Source organism: Tyto alba, unplaced genomic scaffold, assembly GCF_018691265.1.
Source record: "Tyto alba isolate M040663 unplaced genomic scaffold, T.alba_DEE_v4.0 Super-Scaffold_18, whole genome shotgun sequence".
In the NCBI taxonomy this organism is placed as follows: Eukaryota; Metazoa; Chordata; class Aves; order Strigiformes; family Tytonidae; genus Tyto; species Tyto alba.
The window spans coordinates 108,825-135,516 of NW_024881280.1; the positions used below are offsets into that span (position 1 = coordinate 108,825).

Below are 26,692 nucleotides of genomic sequence, written 5' to 3' on the forward strand. Positions count from 1 at the left end.
TTCCAATTAAATAAACTATCCATGTATGAGATAAAATATCCATGTATGTGAAACATGAATTATCTCTTACAAGCACAAAGTCTGTCTTATGCTTTCTTATTGATACTAATCTAAAGCTCATGAGAAGATGTTTGTGGCCTGAGATGCAAGAAAGAGACAGTGGAAATACTTATGACAGCCTTAGGTGGAAAATTTGATTATGATATTCATTAAGTCCTGCAAGACCACACGCTCTCCTGGAGACTTGCAAATGAATGTGATTAGCCAAGTAACTACTTGGATTTCCACAAAGGTTTTGTCACCTTCAGTGGTAGAACATAGAAAGTTAAAATATTCAGTAATCTTGATTGAAATTTGTCTGGAGGATACAGACTGGAAAAGAGCAATGGTTCTTCTGCCTAAATTAGGCTTTCTAGATGGTCGGTCAAATAGGTAGGCCTCTTTCCATTGGAAGATATTCTTCTTTCTACACCAGTATACCATGAATATTGCACACTTGTTTTTTGGCAGAAAATGTTGCTTCAGAAGTCCTTTCAAATCATGGTCTGGAAGCTCATTGGGCTGCATAGGTCTTTTGGGACACAGTGAAGAACAGCTCGGCGTACAGCCCAGAGACCACAGAAAGCAGCTAGCAAGGACGCCTGCGGTTGGCTTACTGTATTTCTATGTATCTCTTTGGAGAAAGGCACACATTTGACATTTTGCTTCAGTTTAATCCTGAAAATAGGGGTAGCAGTAATTTGTGGAAACACAGTGGGTATCCATCACTATTTGGAAAGGTCACCTAAGCCTATTTTAGTGCTTCATTATGTTGAATTTCCCCTTCAAATGACATCGTAAGCTATTGGCATAGCAGCCAGATGAAACTAACCCTTAACTAGATGGCTTCCAGAAAGAAATTAATATTTCAGTGTCTGCTGTTTCTCAGGAACATTAAACAGAACAGAAATCTTAATGCTGCCAATGCTGTTGGCTCAAACAACATTTTTGACATTTCAGGAGTTAAGCAAGAAGGATTAGCAGATAAATAACACATTGTTGTGCATGAATAACAATCTTTAACCCTTCATACATCCCAAAAGAATATGGACATGATCTGGATGGACAGTGAAGAGGCACTGGAAAGAGAGCATTTGGCTTTCCTTTTATCATTAGAAAGGATTCACATTTGAACTAAGAATCTGAGGGAACTTAGTGGAAAAACTGTAAATGTTAGAGAAGATAAGTGATGGAGGAATGACTTCAGGACTAGGCATGCTGCAAAGTTCTGTGTGTGTGACAGAAAAAGGATCGGAGGAAGTGTTAACTTGTGCTAAGTTTCCATGCTCCAATTTGCAATAAGGTGCTGAGAAAGTGGCTTTCAGGCCACTACTGCAAACAGAGAAACATCATGGAAAGCTTGTCACTGCAGTACTGCTCAGGATTTTGCAAAAGCAGCAATGGAACCAGTCCTTGCCTTAGCTCAAGAGTTCCTCATTAATAAGATACATCAGCATTGTAAGTGGAACCTGGGAATTGTTTCTGGTCAAAGAAGATAGTAAGAGGACAAGTTAAGGAGCAGGATCAATATAGAAGGGATTAGGTATAGAAGCATACAGCTTCAGAAATGAAGAAAGAGATGAAAATGTCATAACACACATAGAAAAACTTACCTAGGGATCCTGGGAATGACTGACCCAGTCCATTCTTCTGTTTTGAGACAGAATCAGCATCTAGATAAGACCTGATTATTTTTTGTTGAACCTCTTAAAAACCACCAGTGGATAAGGTTCCTCAAGCTTCCCCAAATAGTCCATTACCATACCATTGCAGGCAACATGGATCCAGGCTGGAAGGTGGCCAGAATACCAGGAACACCTTCATGCCTGTAAGAAGTGTTTTTCACACTTTAACTATTACAAACAATACAAGTTTTTCATTGACACGAAAAATTAGACCAATGTGGCATCCTCTGTTGTCATGCTCTCTGGTACTGGGACAGACCTGTTCCACTTGCTGGGTCAATGTCTGACAACAGCAATCACACTTTTGTCTGTCTCATGTCCAATTAGTCATCATATTTGACCTGGCCTTGTGTAAGAGCTCTGAAAGGATCAGAATGAAAGACTGTATGACTACAGCTCTGTGAAAATTTGATGGAAGATAGATTGATAGCTAGGCTAGGATAAATTATCGTTTCTAAATGGAAATTTAAATATCATCATCTTACTCTCCAGGATTAAGTTACAGTGATTTAAGGCTACATGAGAGCACTGAATTGGAGGTCTAACATGTTTTAGCATATACATATCAACTTCACACACTTAACTAATTCACATCCACTTTCCTGAACAGATAAATAACAAAGGTCAGCCAGGAAGCCAGGGAGCTAAACTGGGACCTAATAAGTATAATGTTAGTTTCTGTAACCACTGCTGTGTTTTTCTTTTTATACAAACCTCAGCTAGGATGACAACATGCTATACACCTCCCATTACCACTCTTCTTAATTTTGCATTATGCTTGCTTACAGATTTCTCCCAAACCAACTGTTAGTGAAGATGTTTAGAAGGCAAGTCCTTACTACCTGTTCAGTTCCTTTTGCAAGACTGCAATACTGCAGATCTCAACATGCTCAGGCTGTACCAAGGCCAAGTCAGAGAGTAATCAGTTGTCATGCTTTGAGAACATTTGCTTGTAATATGTTTCTGTACATTTTTGTGAGGGAAGAGCTGCAAGTAAGATGCCATAGGAGTGCTGAGGCAGGGAGCAATGAAGAACTGCTGTCCTGCATGTGTACTAAACACCTAGAAAATGAGGAAAGTGTCTTTGTTCATTTTTGCAGCTGGGGTTTGCAAAGTTGTTTTCGAAGCTTCAATATTTCCTTTGGGATATCTCAGAGTCTGCATTAGAACAGCATTAGCTAATGACGCAGCTTATGTGAATGGGATACAGTTGTTATCAGACAGTGCTTTTGCAATGACCAACAGTGTGAGCTTTTCAGCCACAAGGACTATTCATCCTTCTTGCTTCATTTTTTAGTCAGTAGTTCATACTATTCTTCGTGCTATCTTTTTTTTTTTTTTCATGTAAACCTGTGAACATTACCTATCTCTAGAATCTTATAGATTTTTAATAGGTGTTTTGGTTTTCAGACAGGAACAGTCCCTTTATTTGTATATTGTGACTGGAAGAAGACTTTAGTGCTTAGGACTGAAGTCCTCATTCACCCAGGCACCTGATGAAGTAAATTTTAGGCTGTGATTCCCATTAAGATAAAACAAATCCTTTAAGATACATACATGATTAAGTATAGGAAAGTAGGTAGCACCTAAGTGTCTGTGATTGCAATATTATTCTTGAAATTAATATAATAACCATCTGCAACCTATATTTTTTAGATGAGAATATGTTGAAAAATCTCAGCAGAAAGCAGGTTTGGATAGTATAATTTTCTCACAAGTCATATTTAGAATCACTTATTGAACAAAGATCAAAGATGAAGGAGAATTATTAATGGTAAAGGCTCATTTCTGCTCATTCAGGATGTTATTAAGTGTTCTAGAGTTCCAGGAGTTTTAATATGCTTCCATTAAAATTCTGTCCACACTTGATATATATGCCAATACTTGTAAGTACTTCACAAAATGGAACTCTGATCTGAGACTTGTTATGCATCTTAATCAATTAAGTACAAGTGGCACCAACTAACTATCTACAGTGAGATACATAGACTTACATGATATATAGACTTACATGAGATACATAGACTTATTTCACAACCATCCCTCTTATTAGCTCATTAGGATAAAAAAAAAGAAAAACAAAAGAACAAACAAACAAAAAAACCCCATAAACAAACAAGCAAATAAAAAACCACAACAAATCAACCAGCCAACCAAACAGAAGAATAACAGCATCATCAAGGAAGGAATTATACGTCTTTTGGCACTGAGAAAACTCAAATCCACTTCAGGGCCAGAATTTTCAATAAATCACTTTATTAGAAAGTAGTCTGTATTCATCTAGACCATAACACTGTTACATACAAATCTCACAGTCTTTGTAGTTTTAAACCAAAATTTAATTATCTTTAACTTATGAAACTTTTTTGTTTGGCTGCACAGTGGAAAAAGTTGTTTGTTTGTTTAAAGTTTACTTCCATTAAAAAAAAAAAAAACAAAAAACAAAATACAGGGAAAAAAAAAAAAAAGAGAAAGACTCTTCAAGGACACATGGACACATGCATGTCTGGAATCCACAATGATGTGTAAAGAACCAAGATTACTACATTAAATGTACTCAGACAGGCATGGCTCCCAGGCTGAAACAAAGAGCAGGCTGGACTGATAAAATAGATTCAGCGAGTCAAATTCTTATTTCTCTTAGCATTGGCTCCAGATCTGAGTTCACAACTTCTACTGGAAATTTCTCCCTGGAATATGCAGTTACTGCTTGGCAGATGTAGTGGAGGCTATGTGGGCAAGTGTAGGGGCTGTGTGTGCTGTCTTCCCAAGCAAGCAGGAGCTGTCAGTGAGGAATGTAGCTCATGGGCTAACTGCAGCCTCCCCCCCACCCCCCCCCCCCGCCCCTTTATGGCTCTTTGTTGAGAAGCAAGATACATGTCCATAGGCAGAGTTTAGGAGATCCTTTTTTTAGACATTAGTCATTGCATTTTCTGATAAGTACTTGCATGCAGCACTGGTGAAGAATCTGCCAGGGCAGCATTTTTTCCACCAGAAAATTCCCTTTCATCGAAAATTGAAATATTTTGTGAAAGTATATCAACTTCAAGAGAAGATTACTTGACATAGTATTCTTGGTCAAATTAGACAGTGAGGACCTCTACTTGATTCAAGTAGGTGAAGAAGCTATGTGACAACATCAGGATGGATACCGAATCTCTTACAGCAAAGGATGTCCAAAATTATACTCGAGTTAAGAGAATATTCCATCCATTGAATTGTGATTTGCCAGTCAAAAATCAAACGAACAAACAAACGAAAACAGAGTTCTTGATTTGTTAGTGAAAGCATATCCAAGTGCAAAAGAAACATCTTTACAATGAGTTAGAGAGTGGATTTTAAAAGACTGCAGATATCTGTTGTCATAACTGTGAAAACACACACAAAGAAGCTTATTTCCTTGTGTAGTTGCTACTATTGTGTAAGTGGTTCCCAGCACGGTAAACACCGAAGGTGAGACAGATAGCTTGGACAAACACATTTATTTGTCAATGCTATTTTGTTGACAAGAAGTACAAATAGATTTGATGCTGTATATTTAGTGCTAGATATCTTTAACATTTATGAGCAAATTCAATAGTGAGTAGCAACAGCAGTCTTTTTATCAAAGACAAGCATCAGAAACTGTATTTGACTATTTGACATTCAATTATTCCTCAAAGAGCATTGTGCTGGGTTTGGATGGAATAGAGTTAATTTTCTTCACAGTAGCTGGTGTGGGGCTGTGATTTGGATTTGTGCTGGAAACAGTGCCGATAACAGAGGGCTGTTGTCGTTCCTGCTGAGCAGCGCTCACCCAGAGCCAAGGCCTGTTCTGCCCCTCACCCCACCCCACCAGCGAGTGGCTGGGGGGGCACAGCCGGGACAGTGACCCCAGCTGACCCAGGGACATCCCAGACCGTAGGGTGTCCTGCTCAGCACAGAGAGCTGGGGGAGGAAGGAGGGAGGGGGGGACGCTGGGGGGGACGGCGTTTGTCTGCCCAAGCCACTGTTAGGCGGGATGGAGCCCGGCTGCCCTGGGGGTGGCTGAGCCCCCGCCTGCCCGTGGGAAGGGGGGAAGGAATCCCTTGGCTTGTTCTGCGTGTGTGTGCGGCTTTTGCTTTACCTCTTAAACTGTCTGTATCTCAACCCACGAGTTTCCTCACTTTTACCCCTCCAATTCTCTCCTTCATCCCACCAAGGTGGAGTGAGTGAGTGGCTGCATGGGGCTTAGTTGCTGTCTGGGCTTAAACCACCACAAGCATTAATCCTCTCCCTGAAACTGCTGTGCAAGAGCTATAGGATCCATTGCTACATCTGTACTCTCCCTGATATTTTTAATCTTACTTCTTTAGCAAGGTGAATAAAAATAAAATAGCTTGGAAGAGACCACTTTACACAAACCTGACAGTCATCTCCTGCTAAATTGCACAATACTGTACTCAGCTTCTGAGATGCTCCATTAGTGCAAGACAACTAAATGATATTAAAATCAAAAGGAGGAAAAGAAACTGTGATCCCACCTGAGAAAACAACTTAAAGACTCATCACACTCTGCCACTAATGTGATTCTCAAAACTACTGATTTTACAATTTCTGTTCAGTGTCCCTTGGATCTTTTCTACTGTAGAAACATTAAATTATGTTTGCTCATTATTGAGCTCTGAAATGACTGCTAGATGTTTTCTCTTTTCCAAATTACAGAATCATTCAAATTGTCCTGAATTGTAGGTCATCAGCTTAATTCTCCTGAATGTGGCACTTAATTCTTCTGAAATCTAGTTAATTACTTGTGTATCCAATAGGAACAGATGCTTGGCATCTCTGTGTTGCTATGTTGGTGTTGCAGAAATACTCTGCAATCACTAGTCTGAGATCCATTAATTGCAAAATAATCAGATGAGATAATGGCTCACATTTGGCTTCCTGTCTTTGCAATGTTGTTTCTTAAGAAAGCCTGTGCATGTGTAAATTCAGGTGCATCTTTCCTGTCTGCCTCCTGGTATCTTTTGAAGCTATTGAGCAGTTTTAACTATATTTAACATGTGAGTGGCAATCCCAATAACACCACAGGTTCAGTGGAAAAGTCCAGGTGAGGAAAGAGGAGACCCTTCAGGTCAGTAAAAGACAACATCTAGGAAGTGCTGCAACACCTGCTAGACAGCAGAGACTCCAGACAAGATACATCTATAATTAACAGTCCTGCTGTGGGAATCTCTCAGGCACAGCCTACACAGGTTTTGAGAACTGTATCAGAAGACCCATATCCATAGGCAACCAGGATTTCTTGGTTTCACTGCTTATAGTGCTGCTCCGTCTGACTTCCTCCTTTTCAAGAAATGCAATGATTTAACAAATGAAGATGGGGCATGACTCTGACTGGATAGAAGAAGAATGCCTAAGAATGTATGAAGACAGTCTCAAGGATGCAGTTTTCAGAGGAAACACTGAATGTGTATGGGCTAGTATAGAATTGACACAGGTCAAATCTAGATAATTTTAGAATTAAAGTAAAATCCTGGGGTTTTTTAAGGCACGTCATAGCTGGATTTGATTCTGTGCACGAATTTAAATCAAAACTATCCTTAAACTCAACGTTTGCCCAGGCTCACAGACCCATTTTATCTTAGGTAATGAGCTGTACAGATTACATATGTAAAGTGAGACAGATCTGATCTTCTGTGAAGAGTAAGTCAGGAGCTCTCAGAGTTGTGCAAAGTGAGCTAGAGGCAATAGTAACTCCATTCTTTACAAGCTGATGATTTAAAAAAAAAAAAAAAAAAAAAAAAAAGTCAGTAGAATCACTGCTTTTAATTTTGGTTCATTCTCCACCAGATGGTGCTCCTTCCTTTGTCCTGAGGTGGTGGCTGTTCAATCCCCATAGATTAATACCTAGCCATATAACCCACTTTGCATCTATTTATCTGTCTCTACCAACACTGTGCACCTGGATGCATTGCACTGGGTGACCACCTGTTGCCAGCCCTGCTTTCACAGGTCTGACCTGCAGCTGTGCACTACTGCTTTACAGGATGTTTGGAGTCTGTTTGTTCTTCAAAGCCTTATGCCTCATTGCAAAACTGTGATATCGTAACTGAGACCAATCCCATTGCATCAATACATCCCAGTGTTTTGTTACCACCATACATATTCACCTTTATGGCACTGTCTAGGACAAACAAACCAAGAAATGAGGCATCCTCTGTGCAAGTCCATATACCAGCATGAGTGTTAGAGGTCATGATGCATAACCAAGCATAGGATTATGACCTGCAATGGAATGTGTTAGCTCTTTGGAAATCATGTATTGGTTTCTCCAGACTAGGTCTGTAACACTGTAAACAAGTGGATGACATACCAAACTAAAAACAAAAGCTGAGTCAAGCAGGGAACAAATCTGATTTTACAGCATCTACATCCTGTGATTTCCAGAGCACTTGCTGCACTTGCCCTGACACCAGCCTGTCCGCTCCCTGCTGAAAACAAGCTCTGATCTTCCATTGGCCAGAGCCAAGGCAGTTTGACTCACCCAGAGCATATAACCAAAGAGTTCTGGTAACTTCCACTTTCATCTAGTACCAGGAAGACAGACAGAAAAAGGATGCTGTAAAGGCTTCGTTATCACTATTAAAAACTCTGAAAAGTATGAAAAGTTAACACAGTGTCCCTTGACATGTTCCCTGTCATTTTAGACATATGGAGTGACATCGCTCAGAACAGTGAAGGCACCAATCCACAAATAACATTCCTGTGACCTGACAAGCCTCCAGCCACTGGTTGCTTAGTGGGGGCTACAGAGCCAGCTGCAGCCCTGTCATTAGCTGTCAGCATCCTCAGCCTTCTCACAGCTGTACATAGTCCTCACCTCTGCCTTTCCATGGATCTTCTTTTAACTAAATATATATATAGCTGTAAGGTTTTTTCCTTCATTTCTTTTCCCCTTTCCATATATTTAGCCTTCTGTCTGTCTCCACCTTACCTTCCCTCCACCCCTGACAGAGTATTATTGGTGATGTTGAGGAGATAAACCTGCCAGATGTCTCAATGATTAACCCCATGTCAGAAAGGGATGGATGGGGGTTCCAACATCTGATATAAATAGATAGTGGGCAGTAGGAGTTGCTTTTCTGTAGGACTTTTGTGCTTTGTTCTGATGCTGTTAGTGGGCTAGGAAGGAGGCAGGTAAGATATTGTAGTTATAGAGCAAGGATTTTCATTGGAAGTTCTTAAAATATTTTGTAAGACTGAGAATTATCACTCCCATGTTCACTTCATGAAATAAGACAGACACTTGCCTAAGGTGCACAGTGAGTCAGTATTGAATAGGTATGCCTGGGCTTTAGCTTGCAAAGTCATAATGCATTTTTGGGGCTCTGTAACAACAGCAGATTTAAAAAGGGGAAAAAATTATTAAAGCAAAACTTGGTGAGACCAGATGACTATAGAAAACTTAAGACTTGTAACTGTTGAGTCCTATCCATTCCTGTCAGAGGCTGCTAATTCACATAGGTCCTTTCATCCATAGATCAAGTGCCATCTTAAAAACAGCTATGATTTTCACTGGAAATCTGAGCTAAAATTCCATTCTATTTCTTTTTTTTTTTTTTTTTTTTTTTTTTTTTTTTACCTTTTAGTGAGAAAAAAGGTTTTAGCTGTGAATAATTTTAATTTCAATTTTCTTTTTTTTTTTTTCAGATTACATGTTTTTTCATGACCTGTTTGTCTAATTTATGTGACATTATTGATGTGTAATTTAATTTTAGCAAAAAGTATATTATTTACATCACTGACAAGCAGCTGAGTCCTACAAATAGCTTCTTCACAGACTGTCCATGTGCAGGAATGGTGACCAGTTGCATGGACTTTAAAAGCTGTCCTGAGCTTCATTTTCCTTGATGTTTGAGTGATGCATCATTATCTGTTAAGGTCTGTGCACCCTGCTGTTTCAAATATCTAGAGGTTATAACCTTTGTGAACAAATCCACCCTCAAGCAAAAAGGGGCAAAAATATACTTCCACTATTGTTATTATAGTGGTAGATCCTTTGCATGTATTGGTGCCAAATACTTCAAGTATTAATGACAGCAAATCCTATGGCTCAAGATCTGCTTGTTTGTACGGATTGAAAAGACTATTTCAGTTTGGTGTGTTCCTAGCTAGGAGTTTGCCCTTGTTTTAGAACCAAATCATAGTAGTAGGTTTCTCATCTTCACTCTCCAGCTATCTGAATAGCAGGATGCATTTATAGGAGAACAAAAATTACTGGAAGACTTTAAGCTCTCATCTGACCAATTATCCAAGAGGAAAAACCTCAGAGTGTTTGTGGCTAAGTGGATACCTTCTTTCCCATACAGAGCTGCTTCATTCTCCTGTTTCTGGGAATGATTTTTACCAGTTGACCCAACACCACTCTGAAGTCTAAAAATTGATTTGGAAACAGTCACAATTCTGATGAGGATGGGACAATGAGGCTGCAAATACTTGCTCATGATGCAGAAAAACAAATTATACATTATGCGTGCAGAAGAGTTAATCCAACAAAAAGTATTTTTGTCTCAAGACAGGCACACAGTTGGAAACTGTATTGCCCTTCCTTAGACATGTTAATTACAAGTGGATAGAGATAAGTTAGCACTTAAAATGACAGCAAGCTGATATAATACTTAATATTGAGAACAAAGGAATTAGTAGCTTTCTCATTATGAATTTCAGGCATGGGCAGGCAAAAGGAAAGGTAATGTTAAGATTTGGGAAGGGTCTAAAGATCCTGCTTCCTCTCTACACCAGCCAGCCAGGGGCAGTGGAAGGGTAGCTCCCTGGCTGGGCCTGGTGCAGTCTATTTGGACTCCTGATGTTTAGCAGTAGCACTAGCGATAGTTAATGGGCCAAAAGCTACCAAGAGAAACTGCTTTTTCTGAGTCACAGACTCACATAACACAATGAAGAAGATAGTCTTGCATTGACAAAGAGTGTGTCAGGTTGATCTAATATCTTAGTTCTATCTCAAGTCTGAAACTAACAGGCTGAAAAAGATAGTGCTCAGGTGAGGTGAAGCAGGACTCTCTGAGGAAGGAGCGGACTCTGCCTCCCAAAGGTTACCGAGGAACTTCATGAATCAGAGCTTATCAGAGCTGAAGTTACAAAACAAGAATTGGCCTTCCAGAAAGCCTCCAGTGATGCAGCTCAGATGGGCACTGTTACTGGCAAGGAGCAGTGGTATCGATTGCCAGGCTAGCGCTATCTTGTGTCCTTGAATTTGATGACACATGTCTCTTGACTTCGCCCTCTGCATTTAGATTTGGGTGCTGAATGTTAGAGGGCTCTTTTTTCTTTCTTCTCCTTTTTTTTTTTTTTTTTTTTTGATTTTTTTCTCCATAGACACTATAGTAAACACTCTGTTCAATTACCAAAAAGAAATCAATGTCTAGGCCAAGTTCTCATCCACCATTGAAGTCCTCAGGAAAGATTTTCAGGGGTAGAGTGAGGAGAACAAGGCTCTCTGAAGCACTTATAATAAGAGTATCCCTTGAGAGTCGTAGCTCCTGTGTCTGATGCACCCTTTTCAGAGGCTGTGAGCATTTCCTGGGGAAATGCATCTAGTTGAAGGTGTCTCAGCCACATCCCTTTTTCTCTCTAGGGCATAAGGAGAGCCAACAAAACTGTACTATATAGGTGCTTCATATTAGGGAAGTAATGAGTTTCTCCATGTCTTTCACAAGGGAACCTGGAAGAGTGATTCAAGGAGCTTTGGGAATGTATGCTTTAATAACAACCCTGGACTGTACTTGCTGGCCTTCGCATTTGGCTTGACATTTTGTTTACTGTAGTGTTTGTGAAATAGGGACAAACCATAAACATCCATCTAGCTGCAGCTCTGCAATGACATGCTCTGACATGCATGAGTATTTTCAGTGGAAGTGTTCCTGCAGCCATCTGAGATCTTTGTGGATTCTCAAATCATCCAGTTAGGGAGAAAAACAATCATAACATGTTACTGAGGTCACAGGATGAATAAGACATTATGAATAATCATGTTGGAAACAAAAGCTTTGGTGAATACTTGGTGAGAACTGTGGGGGTAGACAAAAGTTTGCAGAGCAGCCCAAAATAATGAAGCACATGGTAAAATGTTAGCTTGAGGATAATTTCCAGGCAAAAACTGTCTCTGACAGTTCACTCACCCTTATTTTCATCTGAGCTGTGAATCACCTGGTCATCATCTTGAAGGTAAATCATTAGGTAAAAAACTTAGGGTGGGTAGAGGGGAAAATCGATGTGTCAGGTTTACCCTGTGTCCCAGAGCACTGAAAAATTGCTTTGTGTTCCTGTAGCAACTGATGGCTTTACTCTCTAAACTTAAACTTCTCACCAGCAGCATCAGAACTTCTGAGTGGGTCATAAATAAATGTAAATATATCTTCTTTGCATCAGAAATCTTGCCAACAGATAAAATACCTTTCTTATGCCCTTTAAAAGAGTTCATATACTAACATACCCACATAATAACTTGTCCATTTGTGCAAAGCTTTTCTTCATATCATGTCTTATTGTTGATTCACAACTTCTTTCATGAACTGCTGGGATTTCATTTGGAAGTTTCAATTAGATGTGCATTTATAATCTTTTCTCAAATATAGATTGTGAACATTTATACATTTATTCTCCCATAGTCTGTATAAAAAAGATATAATGTTTTACAGGTCTGGACTTGAAAGACAGGTATCCTATAACCTGCCTATAGTCTTGAAGAAAGTCTATAGTAGAAAGAGAAATACTCTCCAGAATTCCTAAGATCAAGCCCAGAGCATTAAATACACAGTCATCCAAGCTAAACATCAACTCTGCAGTCATGGATCCAGGCATACCTGTCCCTAACATGATAAATGGCAGAAATATCCTGGCACAAAATGACGGAGTGAGGTTGAGTGTTAGAATATTTACTTTCCTCGGTCTTATGAAATCCTAGCATGTTGATCTGTTTTTCCTCCCTGAGGTAGATTTTCAGATTTTTCCTAAGTGATGTGTCTCACTTCAAGTTCACTTTGTTCTTTCAGTCACTTATTTCCCCTTTCTTCCACAAAATATGAACAGGTTTGCTACCTGTAAGGAGATTTCCAAGGGGAGAACAGAGTTAGTAGCAGCAATCAGATGAGAAGATGAATGCCCTTATTATACAAAAGTGCATGCTTAGCAATTAAAATATTCTAAAATAACATTGTAGTTGTTTTTGTGTTTTATGTACAGTATTAAAAATAAAATAGTCTACCACAGGTAATTTATGAAAGCAGCTAATAATGAGTTCATTATTGCATAGCAAGCCAATGTTGCAGTCGTGGTTATAGGCCTAGCCAAGGTCTTTGATCTTCTGGTTCATTAATGTATAAATGAAAAGACTTTACCTTTCATCTCACATTCATCAGCTAATTATCTCAGTAACTGGTCTCACTCAGGCCTCAGTCAGTTCTTATTCAAGGATTTACCCTTTCATTTTCCATTCTCTATATAGGGAGTGAGTCACCAGAGTCGTGATTTATTGCCCTTTCATATAAGAGATTTGTTATTTTCACAGTTCTGTCCAAAGGACTTATCTAACAATAAAATTTGCAGTTGAAACAATTTGAAAAATACCAGGTGATGTAGCTATGTGCAGTAATACCACTGGATATTAGTTAGGAGGAGCTGATTTTAAATAGGAAAATTAAGGACTTAAGAGTTCAGCCAACTGCAGGGCTGAACTGTGTATCATCAGAGCATTACTGTACTCTTTGGACTTCTTCCTCTGCTCCCAGTTGATCAGGACATGAAATCCATCGCTGTGAACAAGATTTGATGTTAAGAAGGCATTTAAAAAAACAGTGAAGTTGAATTCTTGGATCTGCTAGCCTGGGTATTAGAGTGCACTCTGTCAGAAGGGAAGAGCAAGTAACTTCCTCTTGGAAAACTTTGTAGCAATTTAAAGCCTCCTATCAGCTCTAAGGTGTCTACACAAGAACATGGTATAGTTTAAAGCCTTCATTCATTTCCAAATATTGCAAATGGCCACTTTTATTTAGATCTATTTCAGTCAAAAATATAAATATACATAATATATTAATATATATTAATATTCATTCTCAATTCTAAATTAATGAAATCTGATCCGGGTGATGATTTTAAGATGTGGGCTTTGTTTTATATACAGATTGTGGTTTTCACCTTGCATCTCAAGAAAGTTACCAAATGGTGCTTAATAGATGACTGCCAGCGTCTCTCTCTCCCTCCTCCCTCCCTCCCTCCATCTTTTTCATTATTTTAATAATAATAATAATTCAATGTCAGCAAATAGGAATATTAGGTTCCTGACTTATAACTTTCATAACAAATATTTTATACTAGGATGCTGACATACATCCTGTGTTTCTTATTACTGTAAACAGAACACATTTCTTGAAGAACTATGTCATTAGAAACTCACATTAAATACATATGTTATGGTGTTAAGATGATGAATGCTTGGAATGGTAAGACTGCTGATATGCCTACATATTCTAGTATAATTTGTTTTTCACTGTGTCTTTCCCTGAATGATGAATCCATGTATGAACATATTATGGCTTACCTGCCTTGACTGACATTGATTTTCCAGAGATGAGAGCTGGTGCTGGGAATAGAGTTCATCCTATACAACTATGCTATGTAGATAAAAAATACTTAGCAATGGCTGGACTCACTTTTAACCATAATTTTCAGGGGAATTTGATTCTATAATTTTTTTTTTTTTTTACTATTCACAATTGCACGTGAACAGATGGCTGTTTTCTTTTAACTTGCACCTTTATGGACACTGGATTTCATAGTACCTCATTGCCTCTACATATAGCATTATTGGAGGCATGAAAAGAGATATGATGTACAGTTGAGAAGATGAAGTGACATGGTAATAGGAATATGACAGAATTATAAATGGAGCATATGGCTGAACGTGAACAGGGCAAAACTGAGCCAGATGACTAGGATAAGCTTCTTGCCAGAATGTGATAAATCATTGAATAGTCTTTGTAAAGAAAGAGGTACAAGTACCATCCTTAGGAACATTTAAAACTAGTCTAGATAATAGACTAGTTACACTGGTAGTTAGAATAGTAGTTTCAATTCATAGAATACACCTGATTGATCAAGGAACTGATTTAGAGGGACAAATAAAGCCCTAAAGCCTATAGCAACCTGGTCTGATCACTTATTGTACTGTGGTTTGATCAGGAGATTAAACTAGATACTTCCTATGGTCCCTTCCAACCTGAATTATCCTATGAAATAAATACATCCCAGTGTACGGTGCAGAAAAGAAATGTAGCAAGTGACTCTATCTTTTCTTATACAGTCTGTAAATTGAAACTCACCTGTCCCCCTGCTTTCCCCTCTTCTGTTTTTTTTTTTTTTTTTTTTTTTCTTTCTCTTTACTTTTCCTCTCCTCTCCTTTTCTTCTTTTGTAAGTCCTGGTCATATTAATGCTCTTTCATGTGTAGCTGTGTTGTGATCCAAGAACATGATTTTTGTGCACTTTCTGCCCATACCCAAAAATACTCAGATGTAAGCACGTTGTGCCAGCTGCCACTTAGATTAGATCATCAAGGCCAATAACTAAATTATGTAATGGGCAGTAATGACAGAATATCCAATTCATTTTAGAAGCAATGGTACAATCTCCTATTACAGAAATAGACTTAAAGATTGTGTCGGTTCTTTCCTCCAGATGTGGCTGCTCCATAAGTACTTCTTTCAGGTATGCTCTCGAGAGGCATTTCTGCAAGGTATGTTTCTGTGTGCAGGTGACAAAGTCGCCTGTCTGTTAATCAGAAGCTCACTTCACTCTTTTGGGGGGATTGACTCCCACTACTAGCATGATTGCAGCAGGCATTGCTGCCTGTTAAAATGTCCTGGCACTTAAATAGAATTACTTTCACACAAAATAAGCTTGTAGAGTTCTCATGTGGAATGCATGTAAGTAAAAGGATTACCTGGAGGGCATGAGACCAGCAATGGCGTTTCTTGAAGATCACAACTCCAGCTCCAAGGCTTTCACTGGCTGACTAGAAGAATAGGGAGCAGCTCAAGGAGAGACTCACTCCTTTGAAATTCAGGGATGTATTGCTATGGGTCGCTGAGTCTAGTTTGCAAGCCACAGAATGAATCCTAGTAAAGTCACTACAATTTTTCTCATTCTTTCCTCCCACAGATGCACCATGACAGCTGCTAAAAGACATTTCAGAAAGGGCATGGGAGAAACCTGGGAGAAGTTTTTTCTTTCTAAATAAATCAAGTAATTAATTCTGAGTAATGCAATGTTGCATAGTAATCCTGCACAGGGGTGATGAGGTACCAGCTTCATGCCCATGTGCCTCACTGCAGTACCTGCAATACTTTTCACAGGTTCACTTTCCATGATTTAATAGCCTTTACCTTGTTGGTAAAAGGCAAATGCAGCTCTTCAGTGCTCACTGATCAAACCATCACATAGCTGAATGAAATTGGCCCCTTCTCCTGGCAAAAAGGATGTACACATTCTTTCTCCTGGGAAAAACATGCCAAATGTAAGGATTAGAAAAATTAAATATTTGCAGAATAAAAGGCATCTGGATAATATTATAGTTATTAGACGTGGACAGCCCATCTCAAAGACTAATGAAGCAGAACTCTAAGGACAAAGGCTGAACTCTGTGCCCCTCAAGTTTAATTAGCGTGGTAAGTGCTTGTACAGAAGTCTGGTCAATGTAAGATCATCGTTTATGGGGTCCCTACTTAACTCTGCAGAGTCTTCATATCTAGACATATCCACTGAAAGTTGGAATGTCTCACAAGGAGGAATGCATTCATCTTTATAGTGGTACATCATTTCAAGAAGTTACCTCATTAGCATCATAGACTAGCTAGACCTAGAGAGACAAATTGATGAAAGGTTGTGGCAGAACACAGAGGAATAACCTATGCCTCTGATGTCCCATCTATGTCCTGATTAGCAAAAGTATCTGCTCCACAGAGCAAGTTGTATAGTGGGAAGCAGCTGACTTTCTCTGAGGTCAGTGCAAAATATTTGCTTAATCTATCCTCCATCTCCAGTATTTGCCCTGGTCATGAATGCATTGAACACACATATTCCCTGGCAGATAGTATACTGGTATGTCCAATAAAGACACGTGATGGAAAATCTTGGGACATATAGGGATATAACACATATGTCTACAGAAAGAATTTTTTTTTTAACTGCAGGCAAAGTGGAAGTATAGTAAGGAAAGGAGTCATTGTTTCAATTTTGTTATACCAACAAATAAAAGCACTTGCAGTTCTGTAGAATTTTAACACAGTTAATCATAAACCTGATATTTGTATCTCACGGGCACTGAGCATTGTGTAGATATTGGAGTTGGGTTAAACTGGTTTGGAAAGTTTTGCCTGCTATAGCTATGTTCAGGGGTTAACCCTCACTCCCCCACTCAGATGCTGGCAAAGGAAATCCTCTCATAATCACAAAGACTGGAAGTCAGCCTATGAATTATTCATACCTCATGCTATCTTGCAGGTAGCTGCTTGCTTTGAGATGTCCCCAAAAGATCTGTTCCAGTATGACTCCTAAAGCTAACTTGAACCATGAAGAGTTGGGGTTTTAATGTCCTTTGTACCTATGCAGTTCTTAGACCCCTTCATTCATTTCTGTGAAGCTATTTCAACTTTGGCTTATGACAGATGCATCCACTCTCTGACTCTAAATGCTGAAATCTTGGAAGCTTAATAGCCTTTCCCAAATACATGAATGTACCCATTTGAAGGCACTCAGCTCACATTTATGCACCAAGAAAGACATATGCATAATGAGTTTCTTACTTTTCCCCTCCTCCGTCATTCAGTCATGCAATGCTCATCCACATGCACGTAGACATGCATGAAAATTCACTCATAGGGAACCTTATTACTCTTCAATGTCATGAAGAGTGAGAAGCTCACATTGAAGAACTTGGTCACCCACATATTCATGATGCCATGGATCTCTGCTGGGCATATTCCTACTTGAGCAATCCAGGGGAGCAGCACTGGTGCCATAGATTCCATAACTAATCAAATCCATAATCACCCAGTCAGACAGTCTGCACCCCAACCTGTCTGTCTCTGTATTCTCAGTTAGGACCTGTGTTGTGCTGTCATGTCCTTGAACCGCTTTTGATCTAAATCTGGACATGGATAGTTGTGTCCAGAGATGCCCTTGACTCTTCATCTCTATTTCATTTTGCCACACTGTACGGATTACAAGGGTAACTGCCTTGAAAAGTAGCTGATTACAGTGAGAACAATTTCCATTTTCATATAACTGGCCCTGCCATCCCTTTTCACTCCCATTTTATTGGCTCCTTGATCTGTCCTTATTACATATAATCGGTCTTTAGGCAGCCTTCTGTCCTTACTTTTTAATTTCCTGCTTTCCCAGTGCATAAAAGAAACTACGCATGTTCCTTGTAGGTTTCTGCTGGAGATTATCTCAAATCAAATCCTCTCCTCTGCATAGATTTTAAGTTTGGGAATGTTCAAACCATTTAGATTTAAGAAGACCGCATCAGGCTTTTAGTGAATCCAACACCCTTAAACTGGGAAAAGTTTAACAAGAAATACTGTTAGAATCAGCATTCTGCAGCTGGGAGCCACTTACCCATCTGTAGGTTTCCTAAAAGGTTTGTCATCATATTCTATATATAAAATGCCATAAGAGCAAGAGGTGAAACACTCATGGGAATGGTTATGCCTTTCCTGGCCTCTGTGGTTTTATCATGTCATGGCTTATGAATGTAATAGGAACAGTATTTGAGTCCTGTTAAAAGTTCATCTCACCATATTTGTGCTCCTTTATTTATCTTTGTGCATTACTTTGAGTTTGCATTCAGTAAAAGATAGGTTTATGTTCTCAAAAATCAAAGGTTTTATTTGGTTTTGGTCCTGGTAGCATCAAGGTGTTTGCTAAGAGATTCAAACCACAACAGATAGAAAAGACCCATTAGGTCATTTTGCCCTGCCTGTTGTTTAACACCTACTATTACATAGTTATGAAGCTTTTCCTCTGAGAGATCATTAAACAGTCAGTATAGTGTCATGATATTTTTTTTGAACACTGAAAAGGTAATATACACAACTATATTGAAAAATGCTGTTAGATACACATTGCCAAATCCTCACAGAAATCCATGGAACTGCATCAGTTCATACGGGCAGAAAATAGTCTTATAAATAGTTTCTTACCAATTGGTCCTGTTGAGTCCTTACAAATTTTTCACATTTTTCTTTCAAATGAGAGATAAACAAAACTGATGCTTCACTGGATTTAATGGTCTCCTCAGTGCTACATATCTTTTTATTTGCCACAGACATTATTTATTAATAGTGATCTATTTCTCCCCATTTCTCATAAGAGTTTACTCCCAACAGTTTCAGCAACAATGAAAGCTTCTGCACAAAGGAGTGGCTGGATGCCACTGCACTGTTACATTGAGTTGGCTTGACCTGAACACTGAGGAGACTAAAACAAATACATAATTAATAATAAGCCTATATTCTCTCTAGGATTTGCATTTTTTCTTTCAGTGTTTGTGTAAGCAGTTCTTGTTTGCCTTGCTGGTTCATTCTAGCCCTTTGTTTACCTTATCTTTTCCATGGAAAACTTGTTCTTTATAATTTTATTCAGTTTCTACCCTATCCTCATTCTATTTCTCAGTGCAGGTGTCTGTGTTTTTTTCCATTAATGTCTCTTTCTCAGAGCATGATCAGTTTTGAAGTCATCCTTGCAAAGATTTTTGCATAGTTCTCCCACAAGTCCTTAATTTAACAGATGCACACTGGACTTTGCCTTTTCTTTACCTTTGGACTGACATGATGAGAGAAACCACTGTGACGTTTCCAATAAAATGTCCATCCCTTGAGCTGTGACGTGTGGAAAGGAGACCAAAAAGTCAAGATAAGGGGGCTCCTCCCCAGGAGAAGAAGTGGTGCTTAAGTGGTACTTTCAGGCTGGGAGCTGGTTTTGGTGGGAAAGGAATTTGAGGGGGCTTGTTTTCATACCTTTGTTCATCAGGTTGTCCAGTAGCCCTTTTGAGACATATCTGGATTTGCAGGACACATCCTTTTCATCAGGGGAGCGTACAGAACCAAAGGGATTTGTTACTCTATTATACTTCATCAGTTCCAGTTTACAGCAAGTTAGGGTCTGTCTGATGACCTGGGTATGAGTGAAGAAGCTGAAGAATTGTTAAACTTATATAGAAAAAATATCTAAACCAATAGCTTTATTGGCTACAAATTGAATCTTCATGGAATTGTATGCAAAGCTGATAGCCTTCTGTGACCATTACCTAGTTCCTCACTGTTACTATCTTTATTTATAATTCATCCACATGGTGACCAGCAGAGTTATAATGGAACTTCTGTTTGAGGCTGAATATGTTTGAAAAAATCCAAACTAAATGTTTAGGCTTTTTTTCTAGAATGATGGCACTATTTGTTCATATTAAAAAAAAAAAAAAAAAAAAAAAAAAAAACCACAAAGCAAAACAAAACAATTTTTTCCTTCTTTTCTTAGAGAAAATGAGTCTGATTTGCAGAACTCATAAGTGCTAAGATATGAAATGGAAGTGAATGGGAGCTGTGCTTTCAGTACTTTATGTAACTATAGAAAACTAAGTGCTCTAAATACATGGTGCTTAGGCATCTCAGAATGGATACCTTGAATTATTAAACACATTTATCTTGATCTTTTTAGGGTTCTCCATTAAAATAGGGATAATATATTATTACCTTCTCACCTCACTAGGGAAGCATAAAGATAAATAAATGTTTTGATGCTAATACTGTAATATTAGTGCTAATGTATTAATATAATGTACTACACTAATGTACATACATTAAATTTTTATTTATATTATAAATAAATGTGTTACTATAATACCTCAAATACCATGAGGATGAACACTGTAAGAAAACTCATGAGGAAATGAATAGAAGTTTCCAGAGCAAGTTTGATTCATGTGCAGCAAATACAGCTCAGGGCCACTCCCTGAATGTATAGTATTGGTTAGCTTCTCTTCAAGTGAATACCATCTTGTCTGTGTCTTAAGTACAGTACCTCCTAACTTATCACAATGTTAACAATGTTCTCCTAGTTCTGTTTCTTGTGTACAGTTTCTAGGTTTTGAGTAAGTGATGTGCAAAGATAGGTGTTTCATCATGGAGTATCCTGTGGATTAAGCCCACAAATGAAACCTTCAGATCCCCAGAACAAAACTCTGAAAGTTTTACTGGGAGCAGCTATTGGGCCAAATGGGAGACTCACTGGCAAATTTGTCTTTCCAGGAGGGTGGACGCACAGAAACAGCCTTTGTTAGCTTCTGGGAAAGTCCTGTGAAGTCAAGAAGTGAAGAATGCTCAGTGCAGAGGGAAGGTGCAGGGAATGCAGCTCTTCAACGTGGAATCCATCATGTGGACTATGATTTGTCAATGAACTTTAAACTCTTTCATTTCGGTTGGATTTTATTTGGAATGGTAAATAACACACCTATAAGTCAACAACCCGTAGTGATCAGCCCTTGCTTCAAATATAAATGTTACTGAGTTTTCCAAAAAAAAGTCTGGAATATTTTTTACTATGAATACAAAGAACAGCATTTTTCCCCCTGTCTTTTTTAATTTGTCAGAAAAACATACACTATTATGGATGACAATTATTCAAAATCTTGTTGCAAAACAAATGTCCATGATGGAAAATTTCAATTTAGCCAAATAGCTAAGGGCCAGAATTTGACAAACTGTAAAGAAAAAATTACAGTGTCTTACAAGCCTAAGTAATGGACAACCTTAGTAATAGGTGGTGCTTGCCTAAACATCGAACACAATTTGGAAATAGCATCTGTCCTGCTCTTTCTGGCTTCTCTAGTGATGTTTTTACAGAAAGTATATTATTTTACAGCAAACTTTATGAATCACTTCTGATTCTGTTGCAAAGGAACATCATAAAGGCAGAAACATCATACCCTGAATTCTCTGATTGCTTGGCATGTCTAACCTACATATCAGCTTCTTATACTCTCCTTTTGATATTCCACTGGAATTTAACAAATGAAGCAGAGAATAATATTAATGGCAAAGTAGAAATTACCATACATTTGTTCTCTGTTTTCATCAGGTGTCAGACACTACAGTAACAGACGCTAATTTAAGAATCTAGACAGATTTAGATAATTTCTTCAATGCTTGATGTTTATAATTAAATTAATTCTGGGAATCTGCACTGACACTTCTGCCATACTGTGTGTGTGGCCTCCTAGCTTCTAATTATAGAGGTTTTTATGTTTTCTCTGCCACCTAGAATTGTGTGGGGACCAAAATCATGTTAATTTTGTGGCTGCAGTGCTGGAGAAGGATATGCAGAGGGAAAGGTCTGCCTGTCTCCAAAAGCCACCCATAATCCTCTATGTGCTAAACCACATGGAAGTGTCAATAAGCATACTTGGGAGCACGGGGGCAGCATAGCTGGCCAGACAGGGCAGTAAATTTAAGGAGCCACCACCCTGTGTGGCACCCTGCCTTTGAAAATAGCACACTACTAAATAATGCATGCTGGTTTGCCGGCCAAGTTAGCCTCATCTTGCCCAGACCTGTTGGTACTATGTGCTTTTTTGTCTGTCTGGAAGTATTCTGGGTCTTAGCAACCAGAGCTGTCTCTGCCCTTAGGAGCTGAGACAGCAAAGACTTCCAGCCACACAAACAGAAAACGACACACCACTCTAAGTATCATATTTGAACCAAATTTCTGCTGGTTTTGCTAGTGTCCTTTTTAGCAGTAGGAAAAGTCTGATTTCCCTAGATATGTTGAAATCCAGTGGTCACATCCTCCTGTGGTACTTCTGCAGCATACAGGTGAGATGTATTTCAGTGTGACTTTAATCTCCTATGTTTAGTTCAGTGGAACAGTGTAAGAGGTGGGCTCCTTGTTAAAGATGTCCTTCCTGGGAAGGGAAGTGCTCTTTATTACTTTCTCATTCTTCTCTTACTTCTTACCTTTTTCCTGTTCTGCTCTGGATTGATCATTCATGCTGATATGATGATAAGACATTATTCTGATGATGAAAGATTTAGTATAAATACTCAACAAGTCATGAACTGGTATGCAAATACTTAGACTCAGTGACATGAGTGCTTAGAGAAATCTTACAGGTACTAGACCTACTTATGGAAACTCCAAACAGTTGCCTAGTTGTTTTCAGTGACATCCTTAACCATTGGTGTTGTAACTACAAGACAGTACTGCTCTCCAATAAGGACATTTACAGCCTTCCTTCTTCCTCAAGGACTACTTTCTTTGATAGGTGAGGATCAAGGTGAGCATCCATGGAACTCAACTATAACCTGGGTGAAAAACAATGGGATCTTACTAAGCAACACTTGTACATAGGTGCACCTTATCTGCGTGAACAAAAATAACTCAGGCTTTAATTTAATTGGTCTTAGTGTGGATGATAAGAACAAAGGTGACATTCTTTGAGTCTGAGATCTACTATTTATCTTAAAGTTGTGTTCAGCATAAATAACATGAAATGTTTCCCCTACACGGACAATGAGCCTTGATTAATAAGTAATAGTATCTCTGTATGTTGAAGGACGATTCATTCCCTGTGCTTGGTAAATCTAGCACTAAGAATGCTTGTCAGCATCTGTCAGGAGGGAGATTTATGATGAGACCTGGAAGTTAAAGTGAACAAAAGCTGGAAAATTCACTTCACACAGGCCACTGAACAGTCACTGTGTCATAATATCCAGCAATTTCTGTGTTTTATGCATACAAATTAATGAAACTTCAGAACTTTCAGAACATTACTACATTTTTAGCTGTTTTCATGTTAGATACCTTTTCTGACTAGTGAAATAATGAAAGACAGCTGAGGGTTTGTATTTTCATTTAGGCACATTGTCTCCTGCCCAGGTTCATAGTTGCAAGCTGGAGGGATAACTCACATACGGTCAAGGAAAACTTTGGACCCACAACTCAGAACCGTCCTGCAAGCACAGATCTTCTGTGAGAAAAAGCCTTTCCTTGCTCTCCACCCCAGTTGAGAGTTGAACTGATGACTGAATGAGTAAAAGGCCACTAATGCAATGCCCAGGCCATGGCTTGAAGGAACAAGCAAAAATATTTTGCCTGACTTCCATGGGCTGTGGAGCAGGTGACTTAATAAAAGTTTTAGGTTTATCCTGATGATCTTAACCTTCAGAATAAGAAAAGTTAAAAGCAGAGAAATGTAGAACTGAGCACTCGTCTGCTGATTTCCTGCCCTGCTAACCTGCATGTTGCTGAGATTTCATACACACATACAGTGGCAATTTTTTCCTCATTTTGTTTTTACTTTTTGCAGATAACCAGAGAAGCTGGAAAACCAAGGGTCTCCCTTCTCTGCAGACTCATGCATTTCACAGGATGCTCAAGGTATGAAAAGAAAGAATTGAGCCCATGATATTGGCTCACCCAGTCCACCTCCCTGTCAGCGTAGGGTTATTCCATACCATGAATCTCCTAATGTTATTTCCAGAATAATTTTAGTTTAGGACATTCATGTTTTTCACTTCTCCTCATTTTAATTATAATCTCCCTATCTACTTGAAATAACCTCCATTTGAGAACAACAACAAAAACAAACAAACAAACAAACAAAAAAGGATGGTCTTAAAAAAACAACTACAAAGAAATCAATCCCTCATCCATTACCAGGTTTTTCTTTTGTTCTGGAGCCACGCGTGTAACCTGGTTAGACCTGTTCTCTTTGAATACTGAGGACTGAGCTGGCCTTATGCAAATGAACCCAACCTCATCTTGGTTGTTGTCTTTGCAGACCCAATCAAACGAACAGGAAGTGACTTAAGGAATTTCCCTATTGGCTGCCTGAGTGTTCAGCAAAATGTTTTAAAATTAATATCACATCCATTTATCTTCACTCCTGGGAGTCTTTAGGAGACATAACCTAGTACCTGTGTTTACCCAACCTATTGTTCTGTAGAAAATTTTCCCATTGCTTCAGTTAAGGATTTCCACTCCAGAATCTGCAGCTAAATGAGGTAAGGTGTTTGGGTTTTTTGTTTGGTTGTTTTGTTGCTGTTGTTGTTTTGGTTTGTTTTTTCTTTTTTTTTTTTCTTTTCAATATACTTCCTTTAAATTCACACCAGTGAAAATTAAAAAAAAATGAAACCTGTCTACTGAGCTCATGGTGACCCTACCGAGCCCCTCCCTTCCCACTTTGAAACAGCAGCTAAACTCATTTGATCAAAAGGCTTTTTAATGCTACAATAAAGACTTCTGTTTTCCTATTTTGAACTTGTATCTTACTTCTATTTAAATATTTCTGTCGTGTTTATGTTTGATTGGGGCCAGATCTGCTGCCCTTATTTACCCAGAATGTCACTGACTCTGAATTGAAACAATGAGTTCATCAGCATTACTTACAGCTTCCTTTTTATTATGATGTATCTAAGAACATGATGTATCTAATAACATTATGGGTCCTAAATCTGCTGCTTTTGTCCACAGAGTGGTCATCTGTTCAGTAAGACAAGGGTCAAGAATGTGGACCATTAACAGTGCTGGTGTCACAGAATGGGAAAACACTTTACAGTGGTAGTGTTCTGTTCCTTGTAGTGATGAGGATGTTGATGATGATTGTGCTGGTAACAGAAAATCCTAAAGTATATTTATAATTTGGCTTGGTTTTATGCTCAAGGAAGTTTCTTGGCAGTTCTTGTGGTGAGGGGAGTTCTGCTGATCTTGGTCCCTTCTAAGCTAATGCATGGCACATAACCCAGATCAAGCACTAGGGAGGTAAATACAGTGTGAATAGAGGCTAGCAGTGTCTTTGCCTGTTTAATTTGTTTCTCTTCCAATGGTAATTTTATTTGAATAGAACCAGAATTGGCCCCTTAAGGTATAGACACAACTGTTTAATTAATGGTAGAAGAGAATGTAAAGAAAAAGTTGTTCAAAATCTGTGTTGATTTTGTATAACATGTAATGAGCTTAGTGATAAATGCATTTCACCACACGAGGCATTTTAGGCACATACTCTTGTGCATATGGTTATAAAATTATTTAATTTTATCAACAATGTGCTTTTGGATTGCTTCATCTAAAAAATATGATATATCATATTTGCTTCTGAAGTACATCAGACTATCCTTTTTTTCCTATTCTTTAGACAATGACAATGACAGAAATGAACCTTGAAGTAGAAGTTTCATTTAGTGATTTTATTTGTACTTGTGTCACATAGGACTGTGTTAAATATACCTATCTTGAACTAGTATTTCCTGTAATTTATTAAAACTTTAGTGGAATAAAAAAATGTACTCCTTTAAGTTTTGTTTTGATAACAAATTTGTGGGTAAACAATTTAAGCCAGTTTTCTGATACCTGTTTTGCACTGTAGAAAATATAAGAGCTGGAAAATACAGCAGTTTTATATTTAATGCAAGTGAATAAATCAAAACAAACAATTGCAATTAAAACTGGAAAACCAACAAATATCACAATTAATGACACCTTATTTCCTGGCCCTTACAGTTTACAAAACCAGAAGAGTTGTGATAACAACATAGGATTTCTCAGAATTTTTCAGTTAAGATCTGAAGCTGACTTGAACTAGAGTTTATCTTCTAGAAAACTTCCAATCTTGAAAAAAAAAAAAAAAGTCCAGAAGTCCAACAATGGGAAATTCACCAGGACTTTTTTAAGTGCCCCAGCAATTAAATACCATTTGTCTAAAAATATTTTATCTCATTTTCAGTCTGATGTGGGCTATCTTCAATATTCAGCTACCTGATTTTGTTGTCTTTTGATAGTTAGCAAGAAGTTCCCCTGGGTGGTAGCTTTCTGTTCTTTGTGTACGTAGCTGGGGACAAGTCCTTCCTTAGCCTAGACTTTGATAATTGTGGTAGTCTGA

The 26,692-nt window shown here is 38.4% G+C and overlaps 1 protein-coding gene across 1 annotated transcript in view; it reads left to right on the forward strand.

Annotated features, from left to right (window-relative positions):
- Positions 1 to 24,669: 24,669 nt before the first annotated feature.
- The window catches only part of EHF (ETS homologous factor), a 31,420-nt gene continuing 29,397 nt past the window's right edge, over positions 24,670 to 26,692 (forward strand). Inside the window, exon 1 of the mRNA XM_009971138.3 lies at positions 24,670 to 24,818. The gene's annotated coding sequence lies outside the window, so the exon portion shown is untranslated. The remainder of the gene's footprint in view (positions 24,819 to 26,692) is intronic.